Genomic DNA, 13,454 nt, shown 5'->3' with positions numbered 1-13,454 from the left:
AAACAACTCAAACTACGGGATTAAAATGATTGTTTCCACATAAAATAAATTCAATCGTTAGAAGGTCTTACAATCAGACAAAAGAGAAACAAAATGACAAACCACTGTTGGAGCTTTTGAGCTCCTTTAGTCCCACATTGGGGAACTCAAGGGAACTTGAGGTCCTTATATTTAGTCACCTTTATTAGTAATTAGGTGTTGGACCATTTGGAATGAGGATTGAAGTTTGGGCCACTAATTATATGAATTAGGCTTGATGATTATACCATAATATTAATATAAATTAATAATAATTAATCAAGACAAGGGCCTTGGGGCATTTAGGGTCTAAGAATTAAAATTAATCAGATCATTAATTTTAAATTCAAATTAAATTTTTAATTAAAATTAATTAAAAACTTTTTGATAAATAGACACAGTTCTTTGGAAAGAGTTGTGTAGCTTCAGATACATCCAAAAGGTATTTGAAGAGGTATGAAAGAGCCTATGTAATTGGAGTCTCAATTCTATCGTAGATCATCTTTTCTTCCTCCTTCACTTTTGTACAAACTTTCCAGAGAGTAAACACACAAAGCAAATTCGCTAGAATTCTATAATCCAATGCGGGTTGTAACATTAGGTAGTTGTATCCTGATCGAGCAGACGTTGTAGAACCACAAGTACAAGAGTGAGACGAAAATATTGTTCGAATGACATAGCTTTTGCACTAGCCTCTACATGTGGTTAATCAAGTTAGTACCATTTTAATTCCTGTATTTATTTCTGTATTTCATTTTGTATTGCAAGTATTTGTGGTTCATAAAGTATTAGAATTTCAAGTTCTGTTATTTCTATTATTTTTATTTATTTCTGAATTGTTCTCCAACAATCTTCGAACAGTAAGGAACAATTAGGAACTAAACCTCATTCTGAAAAGCCTGAGAAATTTAAGGGTGGAGATTTCAAAAGATGGCAGTAGAAAATGATGTTTTATTTGACAACTTTGAATTTGGCTAATGTTCTGTGCAAGACTGTACCTACTGCAAATGGAGAAAATATTTTTTCTGCAGAAACTTTGATGGCTATAGATGCTTGGAATCATAATGATTTCCTCCACAGAAACTATATTCTTAATCCAATAGATGATTTGTTGTATGATGTCTATGTGGTTTGCAAAACAGCCAAGGAACTTTAGGAAACACTTGAAAAAAAATATAAAACAGAGGATGCTGGTTTAAAGAAATTTGTCGTGGGAAAATTTTTATACTACAAAATGATGGATTCCAAGTCCGTTGTCTCTCAAACTGAAGATCTCCAGAAAATCATCCATGACATTCATGTAGAAGGGATGGTGATCAATGAGTCCTTTCAAGTGGCGTCTTTTATAAAGAAACTGCCACCTTCTTGGAAAGAGTTCAAAAATTATCTCAAGCACAAACGTAAGGAGATGACCCTTGAGGATCTAATTGTAAGGTTGAGAATTGAGGAAGATAGCAGAAAGAATGAGAAGGGCCTGGTTTCGAGTATGGAAGCCAAGGCGAATGTTGTTGAAGAAAGTTCATTAAAGCAAAGGCTGAAATTCCAGAAAACTAAGAAGAAGGAAAAGAACTTTGTCCCTAGTGTGAAGGGCAAAGACTTCAAGAAAATCAAGGGAAGTTGCTGGGTTTGTGGAAAGAAAGGCCATAGAGCTCAAGAATGTTGCCATCGAAGAGATCAAGGTCCTGGAAATCAAGGCAACAACCGCGCAAACCTGATTGAAAATAATATGGATGCCTTGGCTGCAATGATTTCTGAAATCAACCTTGTATCTGACCACGCTAATTGGTGGATAAATATTGGTGTGACTTGCCATGTATATGGTGACAGAAATATGTTCTCTTCATACTAAAGGGAAATGAGCAGCTATTTATTGGAAATGCATCTGCATCTGTTGTAGCTGGAATAAGGAAATGTGTTATGAAATTTACTTCTGGAAAGGAATTAACCCTCCTTGATGTGCTGCATGTCCCCGATATAAGGAAGAATATTGTTTCTGGTCATATCCTTAGTAACAAGGGATTCAAACTAGTTTTTGAATCCAATAAGTTTGTATTAACTAAAAGGGGAATGTTTGTAGGGAAGGGTTGCCTTGCTGATGGATTATTCAAACTAAATGTAATTGCTAATGCTATGAATGAAATAAATAATGCTTCTTCTTATATTGTTGATTCATCTAATTTATGGCACTCTAGGTTAGGACATAAATTTTCGTTCTCTTTTTAGAATACATAATTTAGGTTTGCTGCCCAAACTTGATTATTTAGATAATGTTAAATGTGAGACTTGTACAGAATTGAAATTTGCAAGTCAAAGCTTTAAATCAGTGGATGAAAAATCCAATGATTTGTTAGATTTAATTCATAGTGACTTATGTGATTTTAGATCATATCCAACTCGTGGTGGAAAGAACTATTATGTAACTTTTATAGATGATTTCAGTAAGTATTGTTATGTTTATTTACTTCATAGTGAAGATGAAACCTTGGATATATTTAAAACATATAAGGGAGAGGTTGAGAATCAACTTAACAAGAAGATTAAAGTCTTGAGGTCCGATAGGGGAGGAGAATATGAGTCTCATGCCTTTGCTGAATTTTGTGCCACACATGGCATAATTCATCAAACAATAGCCCCCCTATACACCGCAACAAAACGGTGTTGCCGAATGGAAAAATCGGACTTTTAAAGACATGATCAATTCTATGTTGAAAAGCTCTGGGCTTCTACACAATTTGTGGGGTGAAGCTTTACTTACTGCAAATAAAATTTTGAATCGAATTCCACCTAAAACAAGAAAGGAGTCACCATTTGAATTATGGAAAGGAAGAACCCCAACGTTTAAATTGCTTAAAGTGTGGGTTGCCTTGCAAAAGTACAAGTCCCATTGCCAAAGAGAACCAAATTAGGGCCTAAAACTATAGATTGTGTTTTTTATTGGTTTTGAATCTAATAGTTCAGCTTATAGATTCTTAGTTTTTAATTCCGAAGTAAGCGATATACATGTCAATACTATGATAGAATCTATAAATGAAATATTTTTTGAGGATATATTTCCATACAAAACAGCAAGTCTAATTTCTTGAAAAAGAGATTACATGATGATGTATCTGAGGTTAATGACGAACCTAAAGTACATGATGATGGTTCATCCTTGTCTAGAGTTCAAGAAGAAGAAGAACTTGAACCTAGGAGTATCCTTGTCTAGAGTTCAAGAAGAAGAAGAACTTGAACCTAGGAGTAAAAGGACAAAAATTCGAAAGGACTTTGGGCCTAATTTTGTGACCTTATTAACTGAGACAGAACCTCAATCATTCAAGGAGGCCATGTTCACTCATGAAGCTCCATTTTGGAAGGATGCAGTTAACAGTGAAGTAGATTCCATTATGCAAAATCATACATGGGAATTAGTCAATTTGCCCCATAGCAATAAGCCAATTGGGTACAAATGGATCTTTAAGAAGAAATTAAAACCAAATGGTACAATTGACAAATATAAGGCTCGTTTGGTAGCTAAAGGATACCGTCAAAAACATGGTTTGGATTTCTTTAATACATACTCACCTGTAATGAGAATTACGTCTATAAGACTGTTGATTGCTATAGTTGCACTCCATAACATGGAAATACATCAAATGGATGTAAAGAATGCATTCTTAAATGGAGACTTAGATGAGGAAATATATATGAAACAACCCGAGGGGTTTGTAGTTAAAGGTCAAAAACATAAAGTTTGTAAACTTGTGAAATCGCTATATGGGCTTAAACAAGCTCCAAAACAATGGCATGAAAAATTTGACCATATTATGATCACACATGGGTTTAAGATAAATGAGTGTGATAAGGGTGTCTACACAAAAACTCAAAATAATGCTTGTGTTATGTTGTGTTTATATGTAGATGATATGCTTATAATGGGAACTAACAAAGAGATAATAAATTGGAACAAGAAGATATGAAATCAAGTTTCGATATGAAAGATCTTGGTCTAGCTAATGTGATTCTTGGTATAAAAATCAAAATAAACCAAGAAGGTTATACTCTTACACAATCCTATTATATAGAAGCTACACTTAGAAAATATGGTCATTTGGGAAGTAAAGATGCAATTACTCCTTTTGATGCCAATAGCAAACAGAAGAAAATAGTGGTGATGCTATATCTCAACATGAATATTCACACGTTATTGGAAGTCTTATGCATTATGAACTGTACAAGGCCTAATATAGCATACTCAGTGAGTAGACTGAGTAGATATACATGCAATCCTGGGCATGATCATTGAGAAGCTTTAATTCGAGTATTGAGATACTTAAAGCATACAATAAATTACAAGTTGCATTATATGAGGTATCCTCCTGTGCTTGAAGTATTTACTAATGCGAATTGGATATCCGATAGTACTGATACAAAATCCACAAGTGGATATGTATTTACTTTGGGAGGAGCAGCAATATCGTGGAAATCTTCCAAACAAATGTGCATAGCCCGATCAATGATGGAATTGGAATTTATAGCTCTCGATAAGGTTGGAGAAGATGCTGAGTGGCTAAGAGATTTTTTGGAAGATGTTCCCATAAGGCCTAAACCTGTAATGGCAATATGTATACACTGTGATAGTTTAGTTGCACAATATCAAGCTAAAAATAGTGTATACAATGGGAAGTTGATAGGAGCATATTTATGCGACTTAGTTAGCTTGTTCTTGTGCATTTATGTTGTTATTTCTTAGTCAATTATGTATTTTAAGCTATTTTCGTGTGTTTGTAGGTTCAAATAACAAAGTTAACAACAAAGTGCTATTTGGAGCATTTTGGAGCATTTTTGGGCCAAGATTGGATAGTGCAAGCATGGAGACATGAGGATGGATGTTTTTGAAGATTTGAAGGCTAAAAATCAGCATGTGTGTGTGCAAGTGTGTTGACCTACAACTCCAAACATCCATCCACTACACCCATTACATCCACTCATTACCAAACATCCATCCACTACACCCATTACATCCACTCATTACCAAACATCCACCCACTACACCCATTGGATAGTGCAAGCATGGAGACATGAGGATGAACGTTTTTGAAGATTTGAAGGCTAGAAATCAGCATGTGTGTGTGCAAGTGTGTTGACCTACAACTCCAAACATCCATCCACTACACCCATTACATCCACTCATTACCAAACATCCACCCACTACACCCATTACATCCACTCACCCACTACACCCATTACATCCACTCATTACCACAACATACACCATTACCACCTTAATTAGATGGTGGTCCTCTCCTTAGCCTATAAATACATCCACCCTTCACCATAACATGGGGGAGGAGAAAAGATCCATCAAAACACACTACATTCACATCTCACAACTCCATACACTTACACTTTCATTCCTTGGCCGGGAGAACACAATCCACCCATCCACCCTTCACCATAACTCACCTATATCCATCCACCACCATAATTTACCACTCATCCATCAAACCACACCTTGTGCTGCAACAAAGAGAAGAAGGAGGATCCTTGGATGTGTTTACCATTCAAGTTGGATTGTTGGAGCGTTTTTAGGTGTTTTCATTCTTTTGTTTTCAATGTCTAAATTTGTTTATCTTTGCTTTGTGAGTATGAGGAACTAAACCCCCCTTTAGCTAGGGGGAATTCGAAACCATGTTCATGCTTGCAATATGATTTGATTACCTTCAGTTGTGATTTCATAAGTTGTGAATTCAATTTGTTTAACTGCTTGATTGATAACTTATTCGTGTATGTTTATTAAGAGTGCACACTTAGTTTGCATGCATGAATATGATGCTAGAGTATAAGGGAGTTTCACCTAATAGTTACAAACTTATATTCACAAGTAGTGGAGGTCGCTTATAAACGATTGCGTTAAATAAATTCTTGGCAGGAGTTTCATGCTCATCATAGTAACGAATGCCTCGTCAATACTTATAGTTTTCATAATGCTTAATGATCTTTGATTGTATCTTTATTGTGCTGTTCACGTAAAGAACTTTTAAAGAATGCTTGAATTGTTGTATGCACTTTCCCATCCAATTCAATAACTTAAGGAGAACTTGAAGGTTAATTTAAGCGGACTTAATTAACTTGCGGTGTTGAGTTTCATGATTGATTGAAAGAACAACTGAAAATTGGTTTATGTGCAAGTATGTCATGTGTGGAGAAGAACCTCCTAGCTAGCCTTCCATCCATTCAATTTACTCAAATTCGTGCAGATTTCATTAGTTCTTTAATTTACTTATTTTGTTTTCCAATTTGTCAAAACCAAAACCCCCTTTACGTTAAAGTGTTTTACTAGTCAAAATCTATTTTGATTTGTGTTTTTAGGTGTCCCAAAAGTGTGTTAGAGTCCAAATCTGCCCAGTTTGTGTTTTTAGGCAGATTTGAGCGTTTTTAGCTTGTTTTGAGTCCTTTGAGTTTGTTTTAAGTTCTTTGAGTCTAGTTTAGTGTTTTTAACTTTGTTTATATGTTTTTAAGTCAGTTTAGAGTTTTTAGCAAGCCCTCTTAATCCCCAATTTAGAACGATCCCTACTTGCATTTATACTACAATTTGACAACAAGAGGGTTTAATTTGTGTGTTAAGTTAATTTTCGCATCAGAAGTCTAGAAAAATTAGATGAAGGCATAATACAATAAAGCAATGGCTCTCTAGTGGTGTAATTTCTATTGACTATGTTAAGTCAAAAGATAATATTGCGAATCCGCTTACTAAAGGTTTATCTAGAGAGCAAGTTAAGCATACATCGAGGGGAATGGGTTTAAGGCCAATAAAGTAAAATGAAACTGCCAAATGGAAACCTAACCTAGTTAATTGGAGATTCCATGGTCTAGGTCCAATAGGCAAACTGGTTTGGCTATATTCAAAGAAGAAACACACTTACATACCCATTCCTATAATGGAAGAAGTGAGGTGACTGCTGATGGGTGTAGAATACATTAGTTTAATGATATTGATACTTGTAAATCAAGTGGAATAGTAGCAACCTATTCTTAATCAATATCACCTATATGAGGGTAAATGTGGGGTCCCATTTATGAGAATTATATGGCTACATTCTCTAAATTTCTCATGAATCCAAGATTTGTTCATGACCAAAATGAACACAAACGTATGAATTTGCAATGTACAGGTGTGACATATGTTTTGGTTATTGTCTTGGTTTACTACGGAGACGAACAGTTCAAGATTTTATAGTCATTGCATCATCTAATAAATCCGATAAGTATATACTAAGGTAGGTTCAAGTCCAGAAGACACCTCTCTTGATGTTTGTTAGTTGGCTCAAAATGTGGGGTATTGTTGGAGTTTTTGAGCTCCTTTAGTACCACATCGGGGACCTCAAGGGAACTTGAGATTCTTATATTAAGTTAGTCATCTTTATTAGTGATTAGGTGTTGGACCATTTGGAATGAGGATTGAGGTTTGGGCCACTAATTGTGTGGATTAGGCTTGATGATTATACCACAATATTAATATTAATTAATATTAATTAATCAAGAAAAGGCCCTTGGGGCACTTGGGACCTAAGAATTAAAATTAATCAGATCATTAATTTTAAATTCGAATTAAGTTTTTAATTAAAATTAATTAAAAACGTTTTGATAAATAAACATAACTCTTTGGAAAGAGTTATGTAGCTTCAAATACATCCAAAAGGTATTTGAAAAGGTATGAAATAGCCTATATAAATAGAGTTTCAGTTCCATCGTAGATCATCTTTTCTTCCTCCTTCACTTCCGTACAAACTTTCCAAAGAGTAAACACACAAAGAAAATTCACTAGAAATCTATAATCCAGTGCGGGTTGTAGAATTAGATAGTTGTATCCTGGTCGAGCAGATGTTGTAGAACCACAAGCATAAGAACGGGACGGAAATACTTTTCGAATGACATAATTTTTGCACTAGCCTCTACCTGTGGTTAATCAAGTTAGTAGCATTTTAATTCTTGTATTTATTTCTGTATTTCATTCTGTAATGCAAGTATTTGTGGTTAATAAAGTATTAGAATTTCACGTTGTTATTTCTATTATTTTTATTTATTTCTGAATTGTTCTCCAACAACCACCACCCTCCAGTGCCAACACAAAACACATACAAACAGGACATGATGAACATGAAAATGAAGCTGAAATGAAAGAAAAGTAAAGCCTAAGCTGAAATGGATTCAAAGGAAGATTTTTGCACTAGAAGAACAACAACGTTACCATTCAAATACAAACATATAAGACAATAACATATGTTTTAACTCTCCTTCCAGCCTTGAAATAGAATTAGCAAGGGGGGACAATCTAGAAACCATCTAATAGACTAACTTTAGATCAGATGTGCGTGCGTGTGCGTGTGTGTGTCTGCGTGTGAACTTGACTCATTTGGTATGGTCCTTTAACATAAATCTCTACTTCTTATAGTATAATCTTCAACTAACCTAATCATGTCCAAAGTATATGTCATGAAAGACTGATACTATGGTTATCATTTAAACAAAATGCGGTAAGGAAATAACCCAATCTTTGAGTTAAATATTGATGCATTACAAATCATACAACCTTTTTATAAAACATAAAAATAAAAAGAAAAAAAAGATGTCAAAATAAATATTTTATGGCTACATTTTTTTCATCAGTCAATCAATACACATAGAACACAAAACCACATATGCATACCAAAATCATAAACCTTATTTTCCAGACATAGAGATTAAAATCTAAATGAAGGAAAGTCTACCTTCTGAAGCTGTAATTCTTCACTTGGTATTGCACCCTCCCAAGTCCTCTGCAAATGACAAAAATTCACAGCTAAGATCTTCTTACACCTAATTTCGCAGTTTACAGAGCAATAGTTATACTGAAACAACAATTAATTAAAACCATTGAAGGGGAATAAAAGAAAAAGTGAATAAAAACTTAGAATTCAACAAAGATTGTGTTCCCAATCTAAATACATTATAAACTCCAACACAAAATAAAACCCAGGTTTCCTCCAGCATTAAAGCTCAGTTCATGTGGATTTTGGGAACAAAAATGTCCAAAACTTAACAATCCAGATTAGAGGAAACAATTAAACTGTAAAATTAACAACAACGAAACAAATTAACAAACTGGAAACCCACAAAAAAAAACCCAAAAAAAAAAAAGGAACTGACCATAAAATAAAGAACAAAGAGATAGAATAGAGAGTGAATCCCCAAAATGACAAAAAATGAAACAAATAAGGCAATAAACAGAGAGATAAATCCCCCAAAACCGGACCTAACATACTAAACAATTCGAAAATCTAAGCTAACATTAAAGAATCCTATTAAAAAAGCGAACTTATCTTTGGATTTCAGGCATGGAGCGCAAGATTCAGCACACACCACTTTCAGTAGTGTTGGTTCATGACCCCTACCCCTCTCCTTGAAATTCTGACGACCCATACAGTATTCTCTGACCATAGCCACTCTCCCACTTGTGAAATCCATATGCAACAACAGTGCCGAGACCCCTACCACTTCCCATCGCTTTCTTTCCATTGCGATCTCTCTCTCTCTCTCTCTCTCTCTCTCTCTCTCTCTCTCTCTCGACCCTCCATCCCCAAAACCCTCATTTAACGACAGCAAATGAAACCTACCTGATTACCCCCTATCTCGCCCAAAACCGAGAGGACAAAATTGCCCTTCCAAATACACTATCGGATTGTAATCTTTGATGGGTAGAACTGTAATTAAATCATTTGTGCCTGAGTGAGGGTCGGGCTTCATAGCTAAAACCATCACGTTTTGGCCTGACAGAGGGCACAACTTTTTAGCTAAAACCAACACAAAGAGCAATAGCATGGTTGTAATTAAACTGAAATTCATATTGAAACACTGTTCATTTGAATAGCGCCAATTGCAATGCTTAGTAATTTGGGTTGAGTGAGGTGGACGGAAGAGAGAGAAGGTGAAGGGGACAAATGAGTTAAAAAGGGTGAAGGATGAAGAGATAAAATAAGGAGGTTGCTGGGTAGATTGGGCAATTCGTCTCTCAATTCAAGTTTTTTAAATATTTGTCTTTTTTTTTTTTTTTTTTTTTACAACCAAGAATATATGAGAGGGTGAATTGTGCCATTGTACGATCGTGTCGAGTGAGCAATAGCCGCTTCGTCACATTACTCGTTTATGGGCTAACGGGTCACACTTTGGCCAAAATAAGAGGATTAATTTTTAACAAGCCTTATAAAGTCTTTTTACATAAGGTTAATTGGGTATTAAATTTTGAGAGCTACTAGACTCTCTCCAGTGTCCTATTTCTCTATCCACATTATAGTCCCACCCATTACAAAAGTCAATGCTATTTTTTCGCCAACTATTATTCTTAAAATAACCTCTGATATGCTATTTCCTCACCCACTATTATTCTTAAAAAATTTAAATTCTATTTCGTTAACAATGAAGTCTGCTTCAACAATAATCTATCAGCAAATGAATGACCATACAAATGCTTTATTGCTGTGTGATTATGCACTAAAATTATTACCACCAATATCCAATCATCATTAATTGCTACCTTCTTACCCTTTAATTGGAAAGAGCGTCCACATTTTTTCGTTTCAAAATTCCTTCTATCCTCATCCTTCCTTCCTTCATGTTTTTTTGTTCTTTTTTTTTTTTTTTCATATCGGCTTACATGTTGTCCATTCCTTTCACAAGGTATATCAGCACTCATAAGTTATTATAACATTAATTATTTGTTTTAGTCCCACTATAAAATTTCATTTTATAACCCAAGTCATTCGTCTTTAAGGTCATATAATTCAAAATCATTTTTACAAAATATTAGTCAAATTAAAATAAATTTCACATATGATTGTTAAGATGTAACTTTCATTGTTAATGACACACCTCGACCCAGAATGTCCACTAAGACTCCAAATCGAGATGTGCTAGTCGACACCTGGAAGGTGATGAAGCCATAAAGTGTAGTGATATGGAAAATAAGAATAAATTTAAACCTAAAAATGCCTAAATACAAGAGTGCGCTGTGAGTAGGAATGAACCCAATTCACACATGATGATAGAGGATAAGTAGAGTACAGTAAAGTAGGATGAGAATTATACCATTGAAGGTAATCTCCAATACCAATATTTACCAAGAATCCTCGTCGATATGAAAACTCAGCTACTAAAACCTGGAGAGGCGAAAAATAAGGGTGAGTGAGCCTGAAAATAAAGTTTTATAAAAACCTTTGAAAATGTTATAACCCCTTGTCGTAAAACATGTATAGTTTCCAAAATATACATACTATGTATGGTTTCCAAAATATACATACTATGTATAGTATGAAAAATACTTATTGAAGCCTGCCAAACGTAAATAAGGTATGACATTCCAAAATCAAAAAATCTCAACAGTAATATAAGTAAAATCGGGTGCTCAATAATCTAACTAGCATGGAAGTCAGAGTCGCCTAATGCGACCTGTACGACTACACCTATTGTTCATCAATCTATACTAGCACACGAGTCGAAGTCACTTAATGTGATATGTACGACAAGACTAGGTGTAATAATATACCCTCTAGTGCTACAATCATGTGAATACTAGCGTTATTCCCTGTCACTTACAAGTCGGAATTGCCTATTGTAATATGTACGATAGGACCAGCACCTACTTGGATCTAAGGCAAGCGTGTGGTGCTGATGTGAACAATACGTGAAAGACTAGCCTGGCCTTGGGCTGAGCACTAACACCTGGGTGTAGCAATAATGAGCAGACTATATGAATATAAGCATGCCATAATTATGCAATAATTCGAAACAACATAATAAACTTACCTGAACTAACCTGCGCATCCCGTAGGATTATTGAGCATTTCACCATAGTACAACATTTCTAATAACGATATTTAATCATGGCATGATATGCATCAATCAATTCAAAAGCATTTGTGGAAACTATCAATCATATATATACATATGTGTGTGTGTGTGTGTGTACACTATAAAAAGGAAATGACCCACTCACTTGAATTCCGCGCTACAACTCCCTAGCACAAATATCGAGGCATCATGAACGATCAGCGCCTAGAACAATTATCAAATCACGTCTCAGAGTTATTATCGATAGAACACATAACTTACATAAAACAAATCCCCAAGGATATTCTAAAATGATTTGAAACCCATTGACCAAAAGTCAACAGTCGATCAAAGGTCGACAATAGGGTCCACAAACCTACGTTATTCGATCTAGAAGATTCGTAACTCGGATTTCTGATCTATACTTTCCAATGATCCACATTATACTTCAAGTGGTGGTCAACGTTTTATTTTATGAGCTTACAAATCTAATTCGAGAAGATCTGTACGTCGGGTTCCCGATCCATAAGTTTCTAATATCCTCAAATATTACGTACTATAACTTATTAAGGTTTGGTGACGATCCAACGGTTGGATCGTCAATTCATATAAGGATCAAGTAGCAGTCTCTATCAAAACTATGTTCAAACGATGAGATTTCATCAATAAGACTACACCTATGGAATTAGGGTATCAAAGTTAGCTTAAGAAGGTTAGGAGGTGCATCGGTCCACGCGCAGTTACATGCAGCGGCCGGCCAATGAGTAGAGCAAGTTTTATACTTATGGCCAAATTCAATTTGGCGGGGAAAAGCTCCAATTTAGCTCGCACCCGCCGAAAACCCTAAAATGGATGAACTTCGATTCTTTCTCCTCGGTGTTCCGTCGCCCGTATAACTAATTGGGGTTCATTCTAGGGCTTAAGGGAAGTTGTTTGATGGTGGGGATCGACGGTAAAGCCTTCAAGAATGGCAGATCGACGCCATGGAAATCCCAGCACCACCGATGCTATTCTACTAGAAATATGAGCTAATCCTCGTCTATAATGGATGGAAATGGAAGAGGAGAGGTCGGGAACAAGTTTCCAAGGGAAAGATCGATGAATTTTGCCTGACAATCGTCGGAGGAGTGCCAAAATTGGATTACAGCCGTCAAGTCTGCAATCAGGTCGTGGATTTGAAACAGGTCAAAGCGAAAGGGGTTTCTAATCCCCTGTTCACGCCTTCCCTTCTTGGTCCTCTCTTTCTTCCTCCCGATTGGTCCTTGTCTTTCCTCTCTCTCTTCCCCATTCGCTGAGCCCTCATCATCCTCTTTTCTTCTTTCTTTTTCTCGATTGGGCAGCAGACCTCTTCTTTTCTTTTTCTTTTTTTCTTCTCTCATCAGTCCCTCTCCCTTAACTACTATTAAATAATAACATAATAAAAAATAATAATATAATAATTATGATAAATATATAAAATAATAAATAGTAATCTTTATAAAAGTACTTTCTGGATTTGTAGTTCCTTAAAACCTCCGTCGTAGTTTCAATTTCAATTCCGTTTGCATATACCTATTCGCACCGTCGAGTACTTCTGGAATACGGTAAAGTAATAG

Source organism: Malus sylvestris, chromosome 12 (assembly GCF_916048215.2).
Source record: "Malus sylvestris chromosome 12, drMalSylv7.2, whole genome shotgun sequence".
Classification (NCBI taxonomy): Eukaryota; Viridiplantae; Streptophyta; class Magnoliopsida; order Rosales; family Rosaceae; genus Malus; species Malus sylvestris.
The sequence above is the reverse complement of the archived record's forward strand: the minus strand, read 5'-3'. Positions refer to the sequence as shown.